This window comes from Chelonia mydas, chromosome 8, assembly GCF_015237465.2.
Source record: "Chelonia mydas isolate rCheMyd1 chromosome 8, rCheMyd1.pri.v2, whole genome shotgun sequence".
In the NCBI taxonomy this organism is placed as follows: Eukaryota; Metazoa; Chordata; order Testudines; family Cheloniidae; genus Chelonia; species Chelonia mydas.
Window position 1 is genome coordinate 27816263 of NC_057854.1, and position 26203 is coordinate 27842465.

At 41.0% G+C, this 26203-nt stretch overlaps 1 protein-coding gene across 1 annotated transcript in view; it reads left to right on the top strand.

Annotated features, from left to right (window-relative positions):
* Nucleotides 1-26203, top strand: part of TENM2 (teneurin transmembrane protein 2) — an 832723-nt gene that overhangs the window by 32360 nt on the left and 774160 nt on the right. The window lies entirely within an intron of this gene.

The following is a 26203-nucleotide window of genomic DNA, read 5'->3' on the forward strand; positions in this document are numbered from 1 at the left end:
TCATCTTGTTAGGAAATCTGTACGTATTTAGCTATTTTAATCTCTCCGCAAATGTCATTCTTTCAAGTTCCCTTATTTCTGTTGCTTTTCTCTGGTCTTCTTTCAGTTTGTTAGTATTTTTCTGGGGAATGTGGTGACCAAAATGAAATGCATGTCAGAAGCTGTTGCGCTTGAGCCATGTGGAGAGGAATTATTGCCGCCTTGATGTGTGATGGGAAGCCTCTGCTTATGCAATCCCAAAATGCTCTGGTCTATTATGCTGCTGTACACATTCACCTCAACTCACGTTTAATTTACTGACTACGCTATGAAACCTACATTTCTATTTTCATCTTTTGTTTTCTTCTTTCCAGGTTTCTTCTTCCTGTGAATAACTATTTCAGATTCTGTACCCCCAGCCTCTCCAAATGTACCAATTTACATCTTTCCAAGTAACATTTGTAGTTTGGTCCATGTTTGCACACGCGCGCGCGCTGTCTCTCTCTCCTTTACATTTCTTGTTAGTATTCGCAGCTCCTCTCATTTTAATATTTGCAAATTTCATGAATACACTGTCTGCTTTCAGTTTGAGGTAATTAATGAAGACAATAAATTTCCATGGTACTGCTCTAATCTAAAGGCCAAATTCCACCATCCTTACTCACATGTAGTAGATTATTCTTCAAATAGTTTTATGGGACTTCTTAAGGAGTGAGGTACTGCTTCATATAAAGGTGGCAGAATCTTTCCCTAAAGCAGGGGCGGGCAAACTTTTTTTTGGCTTGAGGGCCATATTGGGTTTCAGAAATTGTATGGAGGGCTGGTTAGGGGAGGGGGGCGTGCCCCTCCCAATCCACCCCCCCTGTTCCCTGACGGGGGGGGGCAGCCCAGGACCCCTGCCCCATCCACACACACGCCCCTGCCTGCCCCCCAGGATCCCTGCCCCCATCCAACCCCTCCCCGTTCCCTGACGGGGCCCCCCCAGGACCCCTGCCCCATCCCCCTCCGCCCCGCCACACACACACCCTCTCCCTGTCCCCTGACTGCCCCCCACCACCCCCCGGGATCCCTGCCCCCATTCAATCCCCACCCCCTGACCACCACCCTGAACTCCCGTGCCCTCTATACAAGTCGCCCTGCTCCCTGCCCCCTTACTGCGCAGCACAGAGCACCGGTGGTTGGCGGCGCTACAGCCATGCTGACCAGAGCATTGCCCGGCCTCCCAGAGTGTTGCGCCTTGTGTAGAGTAGTAAATTGATCTCCGTAACTGCTACCAGAAGCATATTCCTACACAGAGCAGTTTAATACACTACACCAGCAGCATGGCGCACTGAGGCTGCGGGGAAAGGGGACAGCGGGGGAGGGGCTGGGGGCAAGCCTCCCAGGCCAAGAGCTCAGGGGCCAGGCAGAAGGGTCCCACGGGCTGGATGTGGCCCGTGAGCCGTAGTTTGCCCACCTCTGCCCTAAAGCAATCATCTTTGTTGCTGCATGGGAGGTTATAATTGTTGCAACAAATATGTGGGATTTCATAATCCGGCAAATATGAGTTTGATGCTTGTGGTTTAAGAGTAGGTCTAAAATTTAGTTCTCATCCTCCTTCAGACCTGGTAATCTTCTGTGTTGATTTTTCTTTTTTTGTTCATCATTCCTTGTATTCTTACCCAAAGAATTTCACTATAACTGTCTTTTCTGATGGACTTTGGCTTGCTGGTGCAGTAATTGATCTTGATCTATCATACTCCCCCTCTTCCTGGTCATATTCATTCTTATTTGTATGTACACAAAAAATGTTTTATTACCTGTTACGATATTCAGTTTTAGAATCCTCCTGCCAAGTATCAGTTTTTGGTCATAATCTCCATTAAGAAGTCTTGCTTCTAATTATTTTTGCTTGTATCCCATGCACATTGCCTTAACTTTAGTATGTTAATACTCTTCTTATCCCACTTAAGATCCATTTTCAGTTCTCTTCCCTGATATGATTCTGCTCATCTATAGTCTTCTTTTGCTTGTGTCTTAATTCTGTGAGTAATCCCCATCATATAGACTACCTGGGCCACGCTGGTAGTCTCTTTAGTCCTAGCGTATGGGAAGCAACATATTGTTTTTGTTTATCTGGGCCATAGACTTCTGTGCCCGCGAGGGCCGGGAGGGGAGATGCCAGCGAAAGGAGGACACTCAGGCCTAAGAATAGAAAGCTACGCTTCATTGAAGGAAGGAAGGAAGAACTTACGCTCCAATCTGTGCGGGGAGCCCCTAGGACACGCGGAGGGGCTGCAGGGGACTCTGGCCGTTTGGGACAGCTGAGCAGGCAGGACTCCGCTGGGGGGGAGTCCTCTGCGGCGCTATATTCTCCGCGCTTATCTTAGGATTACATGGGGTCAACAGCTGGTTACATTCTTATATGTATGATTTATGCTTATTACATAATCTAACTTGTTTACAGGCAAAAGTATGCTAAGCTATGCTACAATATCTTTTGGCAGGGTCTGTCGGACAAAGTTCATTGAAACTGCCTGCATCCTACGCTTACATCCAGTCATGTACTCAGTCCACCACTTAGCTCCTCGCCAATCTTCCGCAACCTTGCCCCTACAACTTCCCAGCCCAACTGCCTCTTTAGGGTGTTCCTGATTCTTATCTGATGTTTAGGGTGATGGTTCTTCAAGTGATGGTCCACAGTGTACTCCACTGAGGGTTATGCGCATGTGCCATGTCCCTGGATCCAAAGCTTTTCAAAATAGTATTGCTCAGCAGTCTGAGCACGTGCTCTTGTATTGCCTTGGGTTTCACGCTAGGTGATACAGAGTGAGGCAGACCGACCGCATCTCCAGTTCCTTCTCACTGCCACAAGGTCCAAGTTGGAGCTTCTGTGATCTCTCATTCTTAGTGATGCGTTTTCTAAAACAAGCAAAAAAACCCATAGTTCTTATTTTCATTCATAGTTAGGATTCTATTGTTTTTGTTGTACTTTGGCGGGGGGAAAAACAGGAATTACCAAACGATCCTCCTCCCCCTCCCCTTAGATACCAGCTCTGGGTCCTGGATTATTCCAAAAACACCAGGATACAAAGTCTGTGCTTCCTGCTCTCACTCATTTTCTATCTGTGACAAACACCACCGCTGTTTGTACTGTTTGGGGGAAGCCCACACTGGCCCCAGGTGCAGTATCTGCCTCTCCTTCCCTGCCCGTATGCAGGAAAGCTCAGCTCTCTGCCTCAAGAAGCACCTCCTGAAGGTCACCATAGGGCCAAAGATGGATCCTGGCCAGGGAATCCCCCATGTACATCAGCCTGAGTAATCCAAGAGTGTTCCCCTTGCCACTGTCCAGATCTGCTGGTACCAATGCTATGGACACTGCATCTAGCCATGAGCCACGGAAGCATGCGTGTAAGCATGGCAATAAGTCATAGTCTAAATCCAAGAAGGACGCTGCACCATCGATGAGTTCTGGCCACGGAAGAGCTGTGTGCTCCAGTGAGCACAAAATGAGAAGAGGCCACACTGCTCACCAGCCTGCTTCGACTCTGCTGACATTCCATGAATTGTCAGTCCTGAGACAGGTGCCTATACCGGTTCCGGTCCCATCAGTAGACCAGGTACCATTGACTCTGGGGAGACTGGGGGCAGGTTTCCACTAGAAGCACTACATTGGCACAGCTGCACTGATGCACCTGTGCCACTGTAGAGCGGCTGGTGAAGGTGCTCTATGCCAACGGGACAGTTCTCCTATCAGCATAATTACTCCACCTCCACGAGAAGCAGAAGCTATGTTGGCGGGAGAACATCTCCCACCGACATAGTACTGGTGTACACTCGCATAACTCAGGGGGAGTGTCTTTTTCGTGCCCCGAGCGGTGCAAGTTGGATCAACTCTAGAGGTTGTGTAGACCTGCCCTCAGAAGCACTTCTGGCCCTCATGAACTGTTTGCCCTGAAAGGAGTGAGGTCTCCATGTGTTTGGTGCACTCACCTCTGTAGAGGGCTCCATCTCCTGCATTACATCTACCTCCTGGCTGTACCTTTCCAGTGCATCCTGTTCTGGCATCTCTGTCGGCACCACCTTTTAATGCAAGACTCTGACTCCTCTGAATTTGAGGATATGGACATTGGGCACAGTCCACTGCTTCTGTTCTGGGAACACAACTACCAGAGGTTTCCGATGGCTCTGTGGCAATTTCCTCCTGTGCCTTACCCAAGAAGCTGGTGTCTGGCTCCTTGGGCAAAGTATAACAGCAGCAGGATCAACCAGGTTGGCCATATTGGAGTTCATGGCCCCAATATACACCTTCAGAACAGTCTCATTTGGCTTGGAAGAACTCCCCTGTTTCACTGCCCTGCCCTTAATCCGGTAGACATCCAGAAATGGAGTTTGACAATGCGCTGATCAGCCCAGCTCCGGTTGATCTGAAGAGATTCCCTTCATTTCCAAATGCAACTGTGTCATCAACACCTTCCTCCCTTCCAGGCAACTCTCATCAGTTTCAAGAACTCATACAGAGAATAGCCAATGCTCTTGGGATCCCACTGGAAGAGGTGCAGGGCAGCCTGCACCAATTATTAAACATTCTTCATGCACTGGTTTTGGCAACATTGTTCTTCAGCTGGTGCACGCCAGCCACATGTGCACCTACCCTGAGGAGGGCCGAGAAAAGATACTACATTCTCCTCCCCCCTCATCCCCCGCCCCACTCCCTCAAAGGGTCAGAATTTTTATTTTCACACCATCCTTCTAACTCCTTGGGAATACAGGCTGTGTCAGTGGACCAAACAACACCACCAACGCTCTACCCCAACAGAAAGGGAGGGTAAAAGACTATACCTCATAGGTTGAAAGGTCTTCTCCTCAGCTGTACTACAGTTCCAGTCTCTAACTACTTGGCACTGATAAACTACGACTTTATAAACTATGGAAGAATTTGCACATAAATTATTTCAGCAGGATCGTACTCGATTCTAAGCAATTTTACAGGGTCACCAAGTCCATATTTCAGGCTGTGGTTTATTCAGTGGACACATCCTTATGTGTATGAGCTAATGGAATTGTCATGAGGAGGGACTCCTGATTACATTCTTAGGTTCCTCTAGAGAGGTGCAGAACAAAATTGAGGACCTTCTCTTTGACAAATCACACCTCTTCAACCAGAAGACTGATTCCTTACATTCACTAAAAGATCTCTGAGCTACCTTATGATCCTGGGGCACCAAACACCTTTACACTGGCACCAAAAAGAAAATTTTGTTGCCCACCACCAGTCCAACGCTATAGAACTCCACACTTCTTCTACCGATGGGCCTATGAATCTCCTCATAAGTGATCCCTAACGTACACAGAGCCCATCCACCTGTTCCGGCATCGCAGACCTCTGAGCAATACACTGAACCATTGTGAAAGCAGTATTTCTGACTGCACCTAGATAGCAGTCAACCACTCTGTACAACAATGCTCCTGCCCCTTTCAGTGGTCATCTCAAATTCTTTCTCCCAGCTCGGACAATTGGGTGCTGGACATCGTTTGATGCAGCTACACCATAGTTTGACAATGCTTCTTCTACATCCACCCAACCCCGACAGGCCACCCCCTCCGCAGAATTCTTTCTCACAACAGTATTCTGATCCTAGAGGTGGACTACAGAGAGGAGCAGCAGAGCCAATCTCAGAACCTTTTGGGGCACAGGATTCTATTGCAACTATTTCCTGTTACTCAAGAAGAAATGGGGATGGAGACAATCTTGGATCTCCAACCACTCATTTTGCAAGCCAAAATTCCATATGGTCACACTTGTTGCCTCATTCCCTCCCTAGAAAAAGGCATGTGGTTTACAGCTTTTGATATGCAAAATGTCTACTTCCATATCGACATACACTCAACCCCCAGAATGTTCCTGAGGTTCAAAGTGGGGCATCGATGCTTCCAATACAGGGTTCTCCCATTCAGACTTACCAGGGTCCCATGAGGTTTTTACAGATGTTTTCTGTGTGGTAGCAGCTCACCTATGACATCAGGGAATCCTTGTCTTCCCATACTTGAACGACAGGCTACTGGCAGTGCGGTCCAAACAGAAAGTGAAAGCATCGACGTCCCAGCTTCTTCCACTCTCCTCCCTAGGAGTGAGCATCAGTGCTGAAAAATTGACTTTGCATCCTCTGCGGTCCCTGGAATTCGTAGGAGCTCACATTGATATGACGGTACATGAGCTCATCTATCACAGTACAGATTCCAGAGCCTACTAGACCAAATAGGCCCGATAACCTCCAACCTTTTGGTCTCAGCCAGGACCTGCCTTTCCATCCTAGGGCACGTGGCGGCATGTACATACATCACATGCTTCGCCCACCTCCACCTTTGTCTACAGCTATGGCTCCAAAGAATCTATTCTCCTATGCACCAGTTCATGGACACCATATTCAATGTTCCACTGGAGGTTTATCTCTTCTCTTTGTTGGTGGACACACCTGCTACCACCTCCGGTATGCCCATGCTCACTGACCGTGACAGTCATATTCAGGCTGGGGCACTCACATTGGAGATCACAAGGCTCCTGGGTCATGCAAGAGGCCAGGATGCATAAACATATTGAATTTCAGGTAGTATGCAAAGCATGCCACATGTTCTTACCAGCTATCCGCTATCGCCATGTCCTTGTCAGACAACACGACAACAGCGTACTACGTAAACAAGGGAGCACAAGGTCCCCTGCACTGTACGTGGAGTCAGTTATTCTCTGGGAACGGTGCATGTCACACATCATATCCTTTACTCAGCAGCCTACCCGCTTGGCACACAGAATGTGATCTGCTGAGAGAATCTGCGGAACTTTGCAACTGACCACGAATAGGAGTTGCATGATCCAATAATCGCAGACATATTGCTGGGATACACCAATCAGAGACCTCTTTACATCACACACCACCACCAAGTGCACCCAGTATTGCTCCAGGGGAGGACTTTGTGCCCACTCATTGGGCGATGCTCTGGTTGTCGATTTGGTCAGACCAGACTAACTACGCCCCCCCCGCCCCCATTCAATCCTGCATCCTCCACAAACTCCAGTGCGGGAGAGCGATGGCCAGTGTGTATGAACAGGAGAATAGGCATAGTTTCACAATTTGCACACTGTTTTCAGTGTCTGCAATAGCTGTGTGTGGATTAAATGCTGTGCAGTTCCAAACGTAGTTAGGAAAACGTGAAGAGACGTATTTGCACATGCAGTTTCCAGCTGCGTATGTCTTGGAATTTACACATGCAGATTTATTCAAAGTTCAAGTGGGTGTGTTGATGGATTTAAATTTTGCAGGAAATAAACATTTGTAGTCCTGAAAGTAATTTTTCTTTTAGCTACTGTAGGAAGAATTTGAATGATTTTTGCCTTTTAAATGGCTTCAGATATTTTCCCAATATTGTGTCCCTTCTGCCAGTAAAGCCCTCTGCAGTGTGACTTGTTGACATATATTCCTTTGATTAACCATGGTATTGAGTCTACATAAAGCAGCTGCTTTAAGCTGAGGTCTTAGATGATACTTGTTTTTGACAATTGCAGTAAAAATCTGTCAAGTACTAGACTTGAGTTGTACCATTTTCATTTTTGATCTATGAAGGTTTGGCACTGAAATTCTTGATATAAAAGTTATACTCAGGGCTGGAAAGCTTAAAATTAGACCTTCAGACTTTGGTTTGGTGTTGTGGTCTTTCTGCTCTGCATGTCTGTTTCATTATTTTGTGAGCAGACAGCTCTTCAAAAGTTATGCCTCTGTGAGTGAGTTTGGGTGAAAGGGAATAGTGATGGGACACAGGGCCTCTTGTTTGTTTTAAATCAGAATTGATAATGACTGAATCATTACAGTCTGATAGCTAGTTTAGAGCTTGTGTGAAATGAGTTGTATGGTTTGTCTAGTTCCAAGCAAACATACCAACCAAAAGAAAAAATCCTCTCCATCATAGTTGTTGTTTGTCAGCAAACTACCTTGCAGTGTTGGTGTGAAAATGTGGAAAATGAGCGTGGTAGGCTGTGTGTGCCACCAGGCTGCAGTGCCATTACATTTAGGAGGGATTCTGATTTAGGTATTGTCATAATCCCATAGACCAGAGGTGGGCAAACTACGGCCCGTGGGCCACATCCAGCCTGTGGGACCCTCCTGCCTGGCCCCTGAGCTCCTGGTCCAGGAGGCTCGCCCCCAGCCCCTCCCCCGTTGTTCCCCTCTCCCGCAGCGTCAGCTCACTGCACCGCTGGCGCCATGCTCTGGGCTGCGGGGTGGTGAGCTCCTGGGGCAGCGCAGCTCCAGAGCCGCGGCCTGACCTGGTGCTCTGTGCTGCGGCGCTGCTGTAGCACTGCCAGCTACCGGTGCTCCAGGCAGAGCAGTAAGGGGGTGGGGAGCAGGGGGGTTGGATAGAGGGCAGGGGAGTTTGGGGTGGTTGGTCAGGGGGTGTGGGGGTGGGTTGGGGTGGGGAATGGGGGGGTTGAATGGGGGTGGGGGGTAGTCAGGAAGGTGGGAGTTGGATGAGGCGGCGGGGGGCAGTCAGGGGCAGGGGTTCCAGGGGCGGTCAGGGGACAGGGAGAAGGAGTGCTTGGATGGGGCAGGGGTCCGGGGGGGGGGCAGTCAGGAAGAAGAGGATGGGGTTGGATGGGTGGCAGTTCCAGGGGCAGTCAGGGAGTGGATGTGGTAGGGGTCAGAAGGGGGCTGTCAGGGAATGGGAGGGGTTGGATGGGGCAGGAGTCCAGGCAGGGGGGGGTGGATTGGGAGGGGCACACCCCCCTCCCCTAACCAGCCCTCCATACAATTTCCAAAACCCGATGCGGCTCTCAGGCCAAAAAGTTTGGCCGCCCCGCCATAGACAGTAGCTTCATCCCATTGGCTCAGCCAAGTGCATACATCAAAAGTCTGAACCTGCGGTTCCTCTTATGCTGAGCAGGATTACTATTTCAAAAGAATATCAGTAGGGAAAACTAACCAGCCTCACAATAGTCTAAACCCAGCTCATGTTTCATATTAGTGGGTGAACAATCCAATGCTTGGTGAATTCTTCTTCACCATGATAGCAAGAGCCGACATCAAGGGATGAAAAAGCATCATAGCTATGAATGCTTAGCTGCCACAAACCAATTATCCCTGTGATAACTTTTGACACCTTTTCTCACCGTTGTTTATTTTAATGTTTAGCATAGACAGAAATGCAGATATAATTCAACACCCCTGTATGGGTATCTTTATTGTCCAATCAGTTTGAAAAATTCAGCTCTTCAATTTATTGGGGGCAAAAGATTCTAACATTACAAGCTTGTCATAAAAGGTGAAGAATCTTTTTAAATGTTCCATGTTAAGATGAATAGAAATATTTTTACTCTGTCAAACCTTTGGCACATCTCTGTAGAGATGTGTCAGAAAGTAGTTCTAATACCTTTTGAATATTGGAGTATCTTACAACCTTCTGGTATGGTGTGGATTTGCCTACATGCTATGCATTTTACTTCCAAAGAGATTCACTTAAATTTTTTTATAAGGCAACATTTTTCTTCCAACTTCATGTACTGATACAACACAAGGAAGGCAGATTAGCAGTGAAGACTTTGAGAGTAGGGAGATATGTTGGAGGCCTTGGTTTTGTTTTAAAACCATGCTTTGAAGAAGCCACTTTGAAATAAAGATTTTATTTATGTGGACTTCTGTAACCAAGATATATTTAAAAGATGACTTGTCATTTTAGAACTCTACGTTTACAGAAAACTGGAATTGGCTGGTTGCAACTGTCCACTTCTATGCAAGTAGAGCTGGGAAGCACTAGATGCAAGCAGTGAACATTCCATTGCACCTGCAGGTAGAAGCTGGGTTCCAGTGGAGCCCTATTCATCTCTCCGTGTATAAAGTAGTAGTATCAAAAGAGATGTTGCATTTTAAGTGTTTTAGGTTTAACATTTAATTTTCAGCTGCAGCAGTTCCAGAATCAACCTTGAGGAAAAATGTACAAAAATTGAATGGATGCACAATTCTTGAGTTCTTCACTTGACAGTCCTGTCTGACAAGTTCTGCCTTTCTGCTTGAGCCAAACCCCAGGCTTTCAGCCATCAGAGAAAGTTGTTAGTCAGTATTTGTATTGCGCTGACTGCTTTCTCATCCACTCAATCTCAAGTCAGATCTAGTTCAGCCGTAAATCTCTGCTGGGAATGATCAGAACAAATAGTGTGTGCTTGAAGATATTAAAAAATCAGTGGAACAAACACAAACTTATTTAACAATGCCCAACAGCCTTTTATAATACTTGAAATATCTTGCCAAAGTGGACTGAGTATCACTTTGTATTTCATTACCTTTTCTTTTAGATAGACATACCATTGGTGGACAAGAACAAGTCATAACATTTGTACATCTCCTCTAATTATTTTTATTCTTGTCTTTATACAAACGTGTATGGCTAGTAGCTTGTTCTAATTCACATTGATGTCCAATAGGAACATTCTGACATTAAGCAAGTACTTCACAATGATCATAGCGCATGGTTATTTTATAGGAAATGTGTCCCTTTTACACGTTTCTATTTTAGCACTTGCTTTCACGTTCTATGAGTCAATGGAGTTCTGAGGATTATATATAATACAGGGGAAACTTAAATATATTGTGGTTAATAAAGAGGAGTGAGTCACAAAGGGGAGTAAGATACCCAGTTCCCACTGATTTTTCAAGTTGTGTTGGGACACAGGTTGGTCTCAGTTTCTCCCCAGGAATCTGCCTCTTCTCTTTGAGAGAGAATTTTCATAGCCACCCACTGTCCCTTGGGCATATCTGGGCCCAATTACCATATTGCTCAATGATGTCTCTGTTAGAGTCCAGCTGTAAGGTGTTCCTTTTGCCTCAGTTTTCCCAGTTAGCCAGAGGATGCAGTAGGGCCACCTCCTGCTGCTCCATTGTTTGGGTAGTTGGAGTCATTCAATCTTAATGGTTGGCCTGTGTGCTGTCTCCCCCTGTAAATGAGGGTAATGAAACTGACTATTCCCCTTTGATTTTCTGTGATTATGTCTATAGCAGGACTCTCAGGATACTTAAGGTAAATCAACTAAAAGGGTGAAGTCAATGCACATAAGTTTAAAGTGTGTTAAACGTCATGTGGCTGCTCTCCAAGAGTGAAGCGGCATTAGTTTGCTGTAACTTCCTTCTCCTTGGAGGAGTATATACATCAAGTACCCCCACATTCATCACTGTCCCATACTTCCTGAGCAGTCCCATTGATACTACTTATTGTGAATGAACAGATCAGAATCTGGCCCTAGGAGAGAAATTGTGTCACAGTCTAGTTAGAAAAAATGCTAATCTAGGAGGAATGGGGAACTGGAGAGTGAATGGAGGGATCACAAAATAAAACTAAGCAAGCAAGAATGGGAGGGGTCTGATTCCTCACAATGTACTCTAATACAGTGGTTCTCAACCACAGGTATGGAGACCCCTGGGGTACGCAGAGATCTTCCAGGGGGTACATCAGCTTATCTAGATATTTGCCTAGTTTTACAACAGGCTACATAAAAAGCATTAGTGAAGTCGGTAGAAACTAAAATTTCATACAGACAGTGACTTGTTTAGACTACTCTATATACTATTATACGCTGAAATGTAAGTACAGTATTCCAATTGATTTATTTTATAATTGTATGGTAACAATGAGGAAGTAAGCAATTTTTCAGTAATAGTGTGCTGTGACGCTTTTGTATGTTTGTCTGATTTTGTAAGTTTTTAAGTGAGGTGAAAGTTGGGGGTACGCAAGACAAATTAGACTCCTGAAAGGGGTACGGTAGTCTGGAAAGGTTGAGAGCTGCTACTCTAATAGATGAAAAATAGAATCACTAAATATAATGGAAAAATATCTGGACAGCTGTGTCTTAGAGTTAGGCTTACAAGGACTAGATTTTTTTTTTTTAAATTGGTAAATGTTGGTAATTGGCTTCCTCACAACCACCCACATACCAATGAAAATATATTTCCATCAGCGATCAAAATTTACAGATAGGCAACATAAGAAAATTCTGCTTGAGAATTAATTAGTCAAAATCCAGTGAGTTGTTAGAAATAGACTAGTGAATAAATAGTAAAAACAGCTATGATTTGTTGATTTAAGGATATTTACTTGATGTTGATAGTTCGTATTTTAAGTTTATAAAGTTTTAACTTTCTGAACCTTAATGTCTGCTATCATTAAATAAATGTCTCACACCCCGAATTTCTCAATAGTGTGAAAATTTAAATAATCTAAAGAATGCTTAAAATAAACATCAATATCATTTGTTGAAATTATTTTTAAAACTTCAAATTGTCAAAACTAATTAGTGCATTTCCCTGCAGTATAATACTGTTGTTCAGTGAAATGGTGCATTAGGACCTGATACTGCAAACCCTTATTTCCTGGCTCTGGGCTTGCTGTCTTGTGTGGTCCCATTGACTTCCCAATGGGGCTACGCTAGATATTTAGTAACTGCCTGTAAATGTGGTCTGTTCACCACCTGCAAAAAAAATCCACTTAATTTATAAAAATTATTTCAGTAAGAGCTGGAATGTGCAATCCTTATGCCAGTGGGCACTCACACCCCATTTCAGCATGGCACGTAAGCACTTGCCTAACCTTAGACACCTGACTAGTCTCATTGATTTCAAAGGAACTGCTCACATGCCTAAAGCTGGACACATGCTTGGGTTCCTTACTTTAAGGAACTTTACAGAAGTAGCCCATTGACTCCAGTAAGCATACTACTGTGAGGGAGCCCTTTTCAGTGGGAGTAAGAATTACATGCTCCCACCTTTCGTGATACGTGTAGACTGTAATAAGATTCTTATTATGATATGTGCCACTGTATGAACACTTGGGCAGTGCTTCACAAGACACGCACGGGGTTACAGCCCATACTACATATGCTGTCACTACATTTGTACACTGAAGTAAGGAATAATATAAAGTATGTATTGAGCTAGCACCGTTAAATTCAAATTCTTTTTTAAAAGTCTTCTGCATACATTTCATAGGAAAGTTGGGTCATAAAAGTTGGTTTTTTTATTAAATAAATTTCTAACAGTGCAAAGATATGAACCGGGTGGATAAAACTCAATGATTTTTTTTAAATAAAAAAATTGGATTTTTTTATTTAAATCGTTTTTTGGTTTAAATTGGATTTTTTGATAGGTTTTTTTTCTTCCAAAAAGCATTTTATCTAAAGATAGTTTTAATTAAGATACATTATAGCTCAAAGATATCTCATCATGGAATAGGGATTATAAATTCTAATTCTATAGTGTGAGACAATATATTTATGTAATGTTTAAGAAAAGTTTTGTAAATGAGTTCCAATAATTCATAGATTTAGGGACTAATCTTATGGGGTTCCAGGGGCTTCTGTATAGATTATTTAGGTTAATCTTTCTATCTACCCAATGGGACTCAGTGCTCAGTCTAGAAGATATTATCAGAGATGCTTAGTTTTGCAGTTCTCAAACTGTGGATTTGTGTCTCCAGAGTTAACATGCTTGTTAACAGCAAAAATGTTTTTAAATAAATAATATATAAGGATGAGAAATAACAGATCTCAACCCTATTGTCCCTCTTCAAATTTGTGTACAGTGAGTCAATCCCTTACCTCTCTCTAAAAGTGCAAAGTTTCAGAAAATTCAATGAATAGAAGAGTGTTGGGACTGGAATAGATCTGGACAAGGAGAAGAAGTCTGGAGATAAATGTGAGACGGGAGGGACAGGCAGTAGAAACAAAAGTGAAACTGTTTGAGCACCATATTCCAGAGGTCTTGAGGTCTTTCTGAGAGTAGCCTTCAGTGATTTGAGATCTACCATACCATTCTCTCACTAGAAGGGAAAACCTATAATGGCAGCAGGCCGTAAAAGAGACCCAGTTTAGGATATTTTAATGAAGCTCCTCTACCTCTGCGTAAGACAAGTATGCATACAAAATGCAAACAGTGCAACAAAGAAATGCAAGGCCTGGTTGCCCGAATGAGACAACATCATGAGAAGTGTTCCTTCGCAGGAGGAAGCTGCGTTGAAGGTGATGAAAGGAACGTGTCTGAACATGCAGGATTTTCAGGTTGGTAAACTTTTTTTATTTCATACTTCTTTCTTAAGGCCTGCCTGTCTTTTTTTCCTTCTGGATGATTCTTGAATTCTCATGTTTTAGCAAAAAAATATAGTTGTTACTCCTCGTTTGACGCTGTAGTTATGTTCCTGAAAAATGCTAATTTAAGCAAAACAATGTTAAGCGAATCCAATTTCCCCATAAGAATGAATGTAAATTGCGGGGGGGGGCGGGCAGGCGTAGTTCCAGGGAATTTTTTTTCGCCAGACAAAAGGCTATATACGCATACATATATACATATACACAGTATAAGTTCTAAACAATTTAATACTGTACACAGCAATGATTGTGAAGCTTGGTTGAGGTGGTGAAGTCCGAGGGTGGAATATTTCCCAGGGAATGCCTTACTGCTAAATGATGAACTAGCACTCAGCTGAGCCCTTAGGGGTTAACACATTGTTAATGTAGCCTCACACTCTAGAAGGCACAAATGGAGGGAGGAGAGACAGCATGGGGGGGGGGGGAGAGAGGGGCGTGCATTGCCCCTTTAAGTATGCTGACGCCACTCTAAGTAGATCAGCAAGTTGAGACAGCAGCTGCTGCCAGCAAGCTCCCTCCATCCTGAGCCCTGTTGTGTCCTCCCCCCACCGCCCGTCCTCTCCACTCTGTGGAGATGGCCCGATGGGGTAAAGGAGTGGGGGCCAGGGGGAGGGGGACACCCTGACATTAGCAGTTTTCTTTCCTCCCCTCTCCCCGCACAGCAATCAGGAGGCTCCTGGGAGCAGCTCCAAAGCAGAGGGCAGGAGCAGCACATGGAAATGGGGGGAGGGACAGCTGAACTGCCCGGCAATTGATAGCCTGCTGGGCAGCTGCCACACAGGGAACTTAGGGGAGTGGGGAGCTGATGGGGGGGCTGCCAGTCCACCCTAGTTCCAAGCCCCCACCAGCTAGCTCCAAGGGGTTACTCTTTCTGCAAGCACTGGACAAAGCAGGCAGCTGCCAAACAACGGTCTAAGGGAACAATGCACAACTTTAAACAAGCATGTTCCCTAATTGATCAGCAATGTAACAATGAAACAACATTAACCGGGACGACTTTAAGTGAGGAGTTACTGTACTATCATTTTAGATGCAGTTGTGATTAAAAAATAGCTGAAATAGTCAGATCTTCCTTTTACAACTTTACCTTTAAAGTAGTACTGAGTGTCAGTGAATGCATGAGTAATACTAAATAAGCAGTATGGTAATAATAATTAAATAACTGCATTGACTTATTTTGTTTAGGAGAACCCATCCTCAACATACAGGATTCTGAAGACTATCCACCTTCAAGATCACATCATTTTCTAAAGTTTTAGAGTTATCTCCCAATGAAAGTGTTTCAGTCACATCATGTATGTCACATAGCCACAGTATATCACTTGTAGAAAAAAGAAGAAAAAATTGCCATCATCCAGAAACAACCATAGATAAGTTTGTGATAAGAACCAGCAGATTACAAAAAGAAGTAATTGATGAAAAAATTACCCAGTTTGTTTATGCAACAAACTCTCCTTTCTGTATGATTGAGAACCCACACTTCATTAACATGGTTCAGTCATTAAGACCAGGATACAGTTCGCCCAACAGAGCAGATGTTTCAGGTAAATTGCTGGATAAAGTGTATGAAAGAGAAATTGAGCAGTGTGCAAAAGGTCTAGAGGGTAGAATTGTTAACCTGAGTCTTGATGGGTGGAGCAATGTCCACAATGATCCTGTGGTATGTGCTTGTGTGACAACAGAAGAAAGGAATGTCTTCCTTACAGAAACAATTGATACATCAGGAAATGCACGCACAATGGAATACTTACAAGAAGTAACAGTAAAAGCTATAACAAACTGTGGGGAAAACATTCAAATGTCTAGTATGCAGCTTGGTCATAGACAATGCTGCAAATGTATCCAAGATGAAAAGAAATTATTTAGAAGACGGTGCAGAGAGTCCCAAGCTAATAACACACGGTTGGAGTACTCATTTGATGCACCGCCTAGCCAAAGACTTCAGTGTTCCAGAAATAAAGGCTAATGTTGTAGAAATTGCAAAATACTTCCATAACAACCACTTTGCAGCAGCTGCTCTGAAAAAAGTGGGAGGAACCAAGCTAACTCTCCCACAAGACGTGCGATGGAACTCAGCAGTGGACTGTGTTGAGCACTAGATCAAGAACTGGCCTAATCTGATGACAGTTTGTGAACAAAATCCTGAAAAAATAGATGGCACTGTCAGAGCCAAAGTTCTCAACATTGGGTTTAAGAGAAATGCTGAACACGTGCTGAGTACCCTGAAGCCTATTTCTGTAGCCTTGAACAGAATGCAGGGAAATAGCTGTTTTATTGCTGACGCTGTTGAAATTTGGAAGGAACCAAGTGAGATGTTAAAGAGAGAAATATGCAATGACAGAGTTAAATTACGAGCATTAAAAAATGAAATGGGACAAGCACTATCTCCAGCTCATTTTCTTGCAAATATTCTCAATACTCGGTACCAGGGTCAAACTTTAATTGCTGAATAAGAGGAGTTGGCTATGACATGGACATCCAGCAATCATCCCTCCATAATGCCAGCTATAATAAACTTCAGAGCAAAGGGTGAACCATTCAAGAAATATGTTTTTGTCAATGATACTTTAAAGAAAGTCACACCACTGAACTGGTGGAAGTCACTTAAGCACTTAGATTCAGAGACTGTTGAAGTGATGATCTCACTTTTAACAGCAGTAGCTGCTTCTGTCGGTGTAGAAAGAATATTTTCTTCCTTTGGACTAATTCATTCCAAGTTTAGAAATCACTTGGAACCTGAAAAAGCAGCAAAGCTTGTTTTTCTTTTCCACATTATGAACAAACAGGAAAATGAAGGTGAAGACAACTGAGTTAGCTGCAGAAGCCGATATTTTAAATTTCTCATGTTGACCTGGCTGACATAGTCGATCTGACATTTTTTAATATTTCATTTAACTATTTTAAATTTTAACAAAAACAAACCTGATTTTAAAAAAACTTGAATGTTTAACTAAATTCAAAAATTCATATGCTTGTTTTGTTAAAATATTATGTTTGCTGTTGAAGAAAAAAATCCAGAATACTTAATGTTGTTGTTTTTAGTTAAATAAAACAATTTAAAATGTCTATCTTGTGGTGATCTCCTCCTAATAGAGCATGGCAAGAAAATCCTCCAAATATTAATGATTAGCCTGTTGACTTGGAGATAGTTCACCTCCTAATGACTTCATAAATATCTGCTTCACTTACCTTTGGTAAATGAAATAACCAAACAATCATTCATTTTCTTATATAGCTGTAAAACTAATCTGAAAAGTTTTCAAAATCCCTGTTTAAAAATGTATAGTGTGTACCTTCTAAAAATGAAACCTACATCTATCTCTGAGTTGTGAAGAATACGTATTAAGGTTATAACAACCAACAGGAATGTACTTTTGTGTAGAAATCCATGATTAAATTGAGTCTTCCTGACTAGTGATTTAAATCAATTTGATTTAAATCAAATCCACCCTGATATGAACAATAGATTGTGGAAATTGCTAATGTGGTTTTAAAAATGTTTTTCACAGCCTCTCTTCTTTTTTTTTTTTCTGAAATATATCTCCTGTACTAGTTGATATTTTACCACCTTCTCAAGCAAAATATTTTATACACTTGCTTTCTGGAATATTCTATTGATACTATTAATTGAGCTATGTAAAGGGATCATCTGAGCATAATAAAAAAAGAGAGAATATACCATGGGGAAAATAAGTACATTTAGAAAATTAAAATTGAACTTCTAACCAGGCTTCTATCACTAACGCTTCTATCACTAACACTTCTAGCTTTAGTCAAGTGACCCTCAAAGATGTAACACTAAATTCAGATTATAATGCAGCGTCACACTAAAATTGCAGGTATTCAGATTTGAATCACATTAGTGTAGGAGATTTCCCACCCCCCACTACTGCCCCCGGCATTTGTTCTAAGAAAGGCTTCTTGGAAAGGGAGTGAGGAAACATCTTTTGTGCACATGCACAGCTTTCTTTTGAGAAACAAAGGTCCTAGAAATCATAATAGTGGCTTGTTCCAGCAGTTCTAAGTAGCTCTTACTATACGGCAATGGTCATTAAATAGCATGAGGAAAAGATTAATGTAAACTTTTTTCCTCTTGTGATCTTTCAAAATATCTTTGTATTCTATAACTGTTTCCTTACACTGACTACCAGTTATACCTGTTAAGTTGTATCTGTTGAAAAAGTCCTAGTGTTTAAGCATTTGATACCATTGTAAAAGGAAAGGATTTAAATCAACCAGCTGGCATAGGATGCAACATGTGATCAGTTAGTTTCAGCAGCATTGATCTTCTTTGACAAGATAGAAAAAATGAAATTGGAGTTAAATAAAGTACCATAATCAAATTCACTATAAGATTGAAAACTGATGCCTCTGACAGATGACCAGATTAGTAATTATACCGCAGGACTAAATGTATTAAAGTGTGACTGTAACTCTAACATGTTTTTGTAGCAGAAATACTAGCCTGCTTAGTAATAAAGTATAGTGATCACCGTTAAAGTCAGCATTTACCTGCAGTTCACACCCCAATATCTGAGCTAATGCAATTGTTTACCATTACAAGTATGCAGATATAGGGAGATGCTGATTTCGTAATGGTGCCCAGTTCATTCAAAAGTTCTGCTTTCTGATTACTACCAGAATGAAACTTCCTTTGTTTCAATATATCAGAAATTCTTTGTAATTAAAAAACAACGCAATTTAAATGGTTAAAAAGTCATCACTGAAAGGACAGATAATAGGATAATTTGTATGTTCCTATGTATTTTCTCATTGCTGCGTTGCTTTGCTGACATATACTTAAATCAATTTCAAGCATCAGAGAATTTATTTACATTCTTTGGGAGCCATATTTGGGAGGGTGCAGTGCACACCAAAAAACAGAACAAAACATGGTTTCTTTTGTAAGAAGAACGTATGAAAAACTCTCAGAAAATCTTTCTACCATTTAAATTTCCCTATACATTTAAGTGTGTGTGACTCATTTAAAAATTCCTCTTGTTGAATCAAGCCCCTGAAGTCCAGTTCACAAATGCGGACCTGTTTATTCAAAGAAACAGAATTAGTCCCTATTTTGTTTGCTCTTTGGAGGAGCATCTTGGTTCATCGGTGCCCGGTTATCTTTAGACATTCTTTGGTTTACCTTTAAAACAAACTGTATTCATAGTGGGCCAAAAGGGACCATTAGTTAATCTAATCTGAATTACAGGCCATTACATTTCACCCAGTTACCCCTGTATTGAGTTCCATAGCTTGTTTAGCTAAAGCATAGCTTCCAGAAAGGCGTCAAGTCTTGATTTGAAAACATGATGAGACGGAGAATTCATCACTTGGCTTGGCAGTTATTCCCATGATTAATCACCCTCACCCTTTTAAGAATTTGTGCCTTATTTCCAATTTGAATTTGTCTGCCTTTAGCTTCCAGCCTTTCTCCAATAGATTAAAAAGCCTTTTGGGGCCTGGTATTTTCTCCCTGTGAAGGTATTTACTCACAAAAATCTCAGTCATTTCAAAAAATTAAATAAATCAAGCTCTGTTTGTCTCCCTGTGAGTCATTTTGTCCAGCCCTCAGATCACTTTGTGCCTCTTTTCTGCATCCTGTCTAATTTTAAACATCTCTAAAATGTGTTCACCAAAATTGTATGCAGTATTTTAGTGTCCATCTCACCAATGCTATATGCAAAGATAAAATCACCTATCTACTTCTACTTACTACTCCTCTGTTATAATTCTGAGGATCACGTTAGCCCTATTTTTGCCACAGCATTGAAATGGGAGATTATGTTCAATTTCTTGTCCACTTTGACCCCTAAAACCTTGTCAGTCTAGATTATTGAAATAGAGAAAATAGCATCCGGATATTTAAATCTATGGCTACTCTTTCTTTAGAGGTACTTAGCTGGAAGTGTCTTAGAATGAATACTACAGTACATATCTGTGAATGTAAACCATATTGGAAACAGATTTACTGTCCCAAAGTGTAATGCTTACTCAGCCATCTGATGAGATTTGAGCACTAAACTGTTTGAGAGGGATGCATAAAGCTGTTTTATTACAAGATGCTGTTATGAATTATAGCAGCTTTCCTTATGGTATACTGCTGTTGCCAAACAAGTTACATGAATATAAGCAGTTTTATTTGTATTTTTTTTATTTATTTATTTTTTGCTTCCGTTACCATAGAATATTTGGGTTATGGCTTCTTTTCATTCCTACTCATCCTCAAGTGACAGTCCCTATATTTTGCTGTGCTCAAAGTCAATGTGTCTTTTAAAGTATTTGGAGAAAAGCCTCTTTGGGGTGTATACTGTTTGTTTAAATGGGGTACAGAGTGGGTCTCTGGTGTTTTTGTGTTTGTTTGATGTCTTGTTGAGGAGACTGCTGAAAACAACTAGCATTTTCATTCTTAAAAGTAGGACTATGCTTAGAGCTGTAGTTCTCCCCATTCCTGTTCAATAAAATAATAAAGGAAATAATGGATTTTGGTTGAGAGTTGGATTTGTGGTAGTCAAACAAAAGGAGGGTGAGTGGAATACAACGCATAAGGAAATGTTATGCAAATGAGTGTAGTTATGGGCTGAAACTTTGTGGCTAGAGTCCAAGCATGGATTAAAATTCTCTACACCACCTTAGTGTAGAATTGATTTTTCCTGGATGTTGCAAAGTGAATTTGAGCAGTTTATGACCACTTTTTTAATATGAATAATTATAGTTGATATTAACAATAGTAACCATCATGTCCTGTGCTCTTGGCCATCCTGTGACACGTGGCTGTGTGATAGTAGTCTGTCACACGATTTAATACAGTGTGGTTTTGGGGATACAGTTTGATGGTAACATATTACATAAAATAGATTAATGGAAAAGTGCTATCAAATCAATCACTCTATCCCCCTTCTAATGGAGGATTATTCCCTGAAGCATGCTTTGTCCAGTGTCATTTTAAGTCTCAAAGGGCAGGGGGAGGGGGCCTTCTGTCACTTTCCATGGCAGATTATCCTAACAGTGATTTGGTATTCTATAGAATGATTTTACTGATATTCAGTCTAATTTTTACTTTTAAAATAGGTTTTATCCTATTGTCCTAGTGATAGTGAACACCCCAGATATCAAATAATTGCCCTTTTCTGGTATTTAATATTCTTTAATTATGTGTACATCTTTAGCCCCCTTTAGTTGTTACTTAACTTAATGTAGTTCTACTCTCCCCTCCCCACCTGTGCAGCTGGTCACTCCAAATGATCAGCGGTCTGTGTTGCCATCTCTGCACACCCTCCAGTTTATCAATATAGTTTTTTTTTAATATGTGGTACCTAGAACTGATTGTGCTGTTCCAAGTGTGTTGGCATTGTATAAGCTGCTGAAAATTGGCCAAATTCAGCTATTTAAATTAGCCTGGTCAAATTCAAAGTTTAAGTATAATTTTCTCCCCATCATCACTGCAGGTCTCTTTCAGCATACCCTATGAAAAAAGTGGAAGAACACTCAATCAGAGCTTTTAGCTGGTAATCAGCTAGCTATGTGCTGATTTGCTAGTTGAAATTTTGACATCTAAATTAGTGAACACAACTGATTCAATTGCTCAATTTAGTACAATGCGTGCTCATGTGCGCGCTCGCGCTCTTTCTCTGCTACAGTAGTAGAATCACTCTAAGACTTAAGTCTTAGAAGAACTATTCTCAGTATATTTTTGTGCTTTGGACTAAATATGCTTAGCCAAAATATCATACTATGTCTAGCAATACAGTTGGTCTTTGATTTGATATGGTGACAAACTTATCCTCTAAAGCAAATGGCCAACACTGGTATGTATGATGGCTGAACAGGGTATATTGCCTTTTTGCATTGCTTTCAGTTAAGTATATTTACAGTTGCATTTTAAAGAGACAAATATTAATTAAAACTGAATAGATAACATAAAATATATATGGAGTTGGAGATGACGGTTATCAACATCAGCTACAAAGTGATGCAAAGTGGATAAAAGAAACAACATAAAATATTTATAGGTAGCATGTTTCTTTTGTAACAGTTTATAGTTGTTTTTCAAACTTTCCACCTAAACATAAGGTTTCTCTAGGGAATTAACTACAATATGTGAAGAAGAACTGAAATTATGTTGAATCCCTGAGGGAAACCTGCATGGTATGTGAAAATTAATCTCAGCACGTTCCAAAGTTTTACTGCACAAATGTGTAAAAAGGTTATGACCAAGACACTCTCCATGATTAAGTAATCTTTTGTAAATACCTGTTTAGTTTTACTAACACCAGTGTGGTGGCTTGGTATCAAAGGGATTCTGCTATAATTATAATTAGTGCATAAACAGTTAACTGAAGTTCGTGCATTTGTTTCCACACTGATTTCCATGTATTCAAGAGAATCAGCAATTTATTGAGTGCGTGGCATGCACAATTAAATGTGTGCTTTCATAAATAGGCTATTGCTAAATTCTTGTGTGCTTAAAAAAAAAATACCTTGCAAGTGCATACATTACCACTGAGATGTGCTTGAAGCTCTGAATTCATTAAGTAGAATGTTAATAAAATGGGGACTGCTATATCACAATTGTAATGCTGTGTCTCCCACACTTAATGAAGAGTTATAATTTTCTAGACAACAAATTAAAAGGAGGTTAAAGTGGTTGGTAAGACTGCCTACGGATTTAGCAACATTCTAATTAAAAGAGAGGGCATTAAAGCAAATTAAAATCTTGAATTTCGAGGGATTAAAAATATTTTTAATACGTGATTTTTTAAAAAAAACTATAGCCAGGAACCAGAGATTCTATATGAGGGGTAAGAATGCAATATATTGTACTGAAAAGTGAAGGATTTTAGCCAGACATAACACAGAAAAATCACATGTTGTTCTCTCACAAGTGCCACTGAAATCTTTGCTGACTGAGTGGGATACACTTTCAGAATTGCATAGGACTATAGTGGCATGACTCCTACTGAAGACAATTCAGGTATCCGTGCTAAAATCCTGAAAATCTACCTCTTCCACTAAGGCTGCTTAAATGAGTCGCTGTACTAGGTCTGCTGATGCAGAGTAGTATTGAAAGCTCCATTATAGTACATTGGCCTGTGCTGCATGTACGACAACAAAAGCAACATACTTCAAGCAGTGTTATGCACATCTGATGGCATTGATCCTTTTCCACAAAGGCCACTCCTTCGACGAATATTTACTTTTTATCCACAAAACCCACAACATTCACTGTTTAGAATTAGCCTTTGAAAAAATTACTGACTTTGCTTTTATGATGACTTTCCACTCCAGTTGCTGTTCTGGGGCAATCTGTATTCATTTTCATGTTCTGGTATTCCAGTGAAATTTCAATGGATAATGTGAGGTACATAATGTATTTAAAAGTACTGGAGCTGCATTTTTCTTCACATGTAGTTGGCATGTTCAGCAGCCATGAAGTTTCAGAGCCATGGCCCCTAAATGGCATCAAGGGAAAGGCCAAGAAGGCAACAGCATAGAACTTTCAAATCCTTATGAGTCAAGTCTTTTAATATTGCAGTTTGTAGAATGTGTTTTGTCTCCATGTAATCAGAATAATATTTATGGAACTGAGTGTATTTGCAATAAACAGCTTTTGTGGTTATCAAACGCCTTGGCCTAGCTTCTGCATGTAATCACTCTTAAAAGCTGTTTATTGCCTCGTACTCCTCCATCGTGAACATAATGCCTAACTGTCTCCCTCCCTCATCTGTTGTAAAACATAACAATTTGATACCTAATGTGTATCCACACCAAAGAATGTTGTTTCATACAGTGTTCTTCATCACAGAAATCGCTGACTATATTCTACCCACTCAGTTCTTATTCACCTCATGTTTAGAGAGACAGAGTAGTTCAAAGTAAAATAAATTTAAAAATGAAATATCTGGTAATTGATATTTCTGTGTAGATTTCCTGTTCGTTTACCTATTTAGTTTTTTTGTTTGTTGTTTCTGTGGTGCTCTTAATCATAGTATGATGGAGCTGTGTAATTTTGTTTCTGCTTTTCCTCTCATTGCTGAGAGTGAATGTGAATATCCAGGTGAAGGAAATAAAATGGAACAGTATCCTACCCTACTCCCTTACCATATATCTGTGACTTGAAAAACCCATACTTTTGAAAGTGAGAGACAAAGTGCAGAAGACTGTCCTTAGAGTGAGGCTGGACATCTGTGAATAGTAACAAACTGAAATTAAGAGCATGACTTGGTGGATTGAAGGAACACACAACCAAGAAGGACTATTTCACAGGATGGCTGTAGCGGATGTAATATAAAATTTACAAGTGGTTGTTCAGAAGAGCTGACTTTAACTATTGTCTCTGAAACATCCCTGTCTTAAGTCAGATCCCACTCTGGCATAATGGATTCTGGTGCGTGTCACTGGATTTGAATAGGTAGAGATGTGCTCTGATTGTGATACATTAGAGAAGTTAGAAATTGTACATTTCAAAATTGATTTTTCTTTAGATATGTAATTTATAGTGATACTCCAATGTACAGTATTATTGTGAGCAATTCAGTCTACTCCTGCCTATCTATTTTCCCCCCAAATGTTCACATTTGAGAGACTTTTTGAGATGAAAATTTTTCATGCTTGCTTGGAGTGTAATGCTTTTCTTTCTTTCTCTTTCTTTATCAGATCAACCAGTTTCATTTGTTACTGAGTTTTTTGAGTCTGAGGGGAAAATACACATAAGATCACAACTCATATTTTTGTTTGAAATTTTGCTTTTTGAGCAACTTCAAAGCACTGTAGCAAACTTAGATTGAGACACAGCTACATCAGATTTTACTCATGTGACAGCATAGCTTTATGCATGGCAAATTAAAAGACTATTAAATTATCATTAGAAGAATGTACCTTATGCTGCCACAGAACAAACAAAATTAGGTAAAACCATGCATCTTGTACATGAACAAGTTTAGTGGTATAAGTCAAAATACTGAACCTAAAATCCTTCTAAGGAAGATTTTCAAAGGCACACAGGAGCATTAAGCTTTCAGCAGCTATGGAAAGTCAATGGGAGTTAGGGTCTTAATTCCTGTCTATGCCTTTAAAAAATTCCACCTTATATATTCCGTACCCAGAGTAAATGCAAGGATGTAATTTACTGTGATATATGCTGATACCATACACCTGAGAACACAAGTTGTTCACAAATAGCAGCAAATTTGGAATTCATCCCATTATTTTGGGATAAGGAGTTATTTAAAATAAATCCTTTCTTCATGAACTAACTTCATTATTTGCTCCTTCTGGTTGAAATTGACTTTTGTGCAGAGGGCATGTACAGGCCTTGCACCACTTCAGCTATCAAAATAGGCCTTCAGTGGGATGGAAGTTGTGGGTAGGCCTTGTGCTGGCCTTCAGCACGGGGGGAATTTCACCTTCTGTGACGGTCCATGAAAGGGTATTTTACAGTTCTCAGTAACTCCAGGGAGTGTTTCCGGTTTAATTCTCTAGCAAGATCTACATGCTACCAAAAACAAAGGAGAAACTCCCTTAGCGCTGTGGGCAACTAAATCAGCAAAGTGGAACTATATCACCTACAAAGTCAAGCTGGGTCTCCTGACTGAATTTTCTAGCATCCTTGTGGATCTGCCTTAAATCCTGGGGACTTCTAGTTGTAAATTTATAATGTGCAACATACTCTGTAATATAAATCAGGGAAGAGAGGGCTCTTGTAGAAGATGGCTTCTTTTGTTACTGTCAAAGAGCCTGTGGTCCTCGAATTTGTACATTCCTACTAAAAGCTATAGTTAGTTTTGGATTTGCCAGTGCAGGTAGTGGTCTTTTCTCTATTTTTATGATACCAAATAGATTCTTTACAAAATATTTTACTTTCTCTTGTCTCACATTTCTCCCTGCCAATTACATAACACACTCAGGCTGTCTCTCCTTTCTCATGTGCATGCAAACTGTACAGAATTAAGTACTTTGAAATTCAGATTTATGACTTTCCAGAAACATTTGCTATTGAAGCTAAATGGAATGTTAATACCTTTTTGCACTGATATCACTAAAAGGGCAGGTTAAATGGAGGAGAGAGCTGATGAT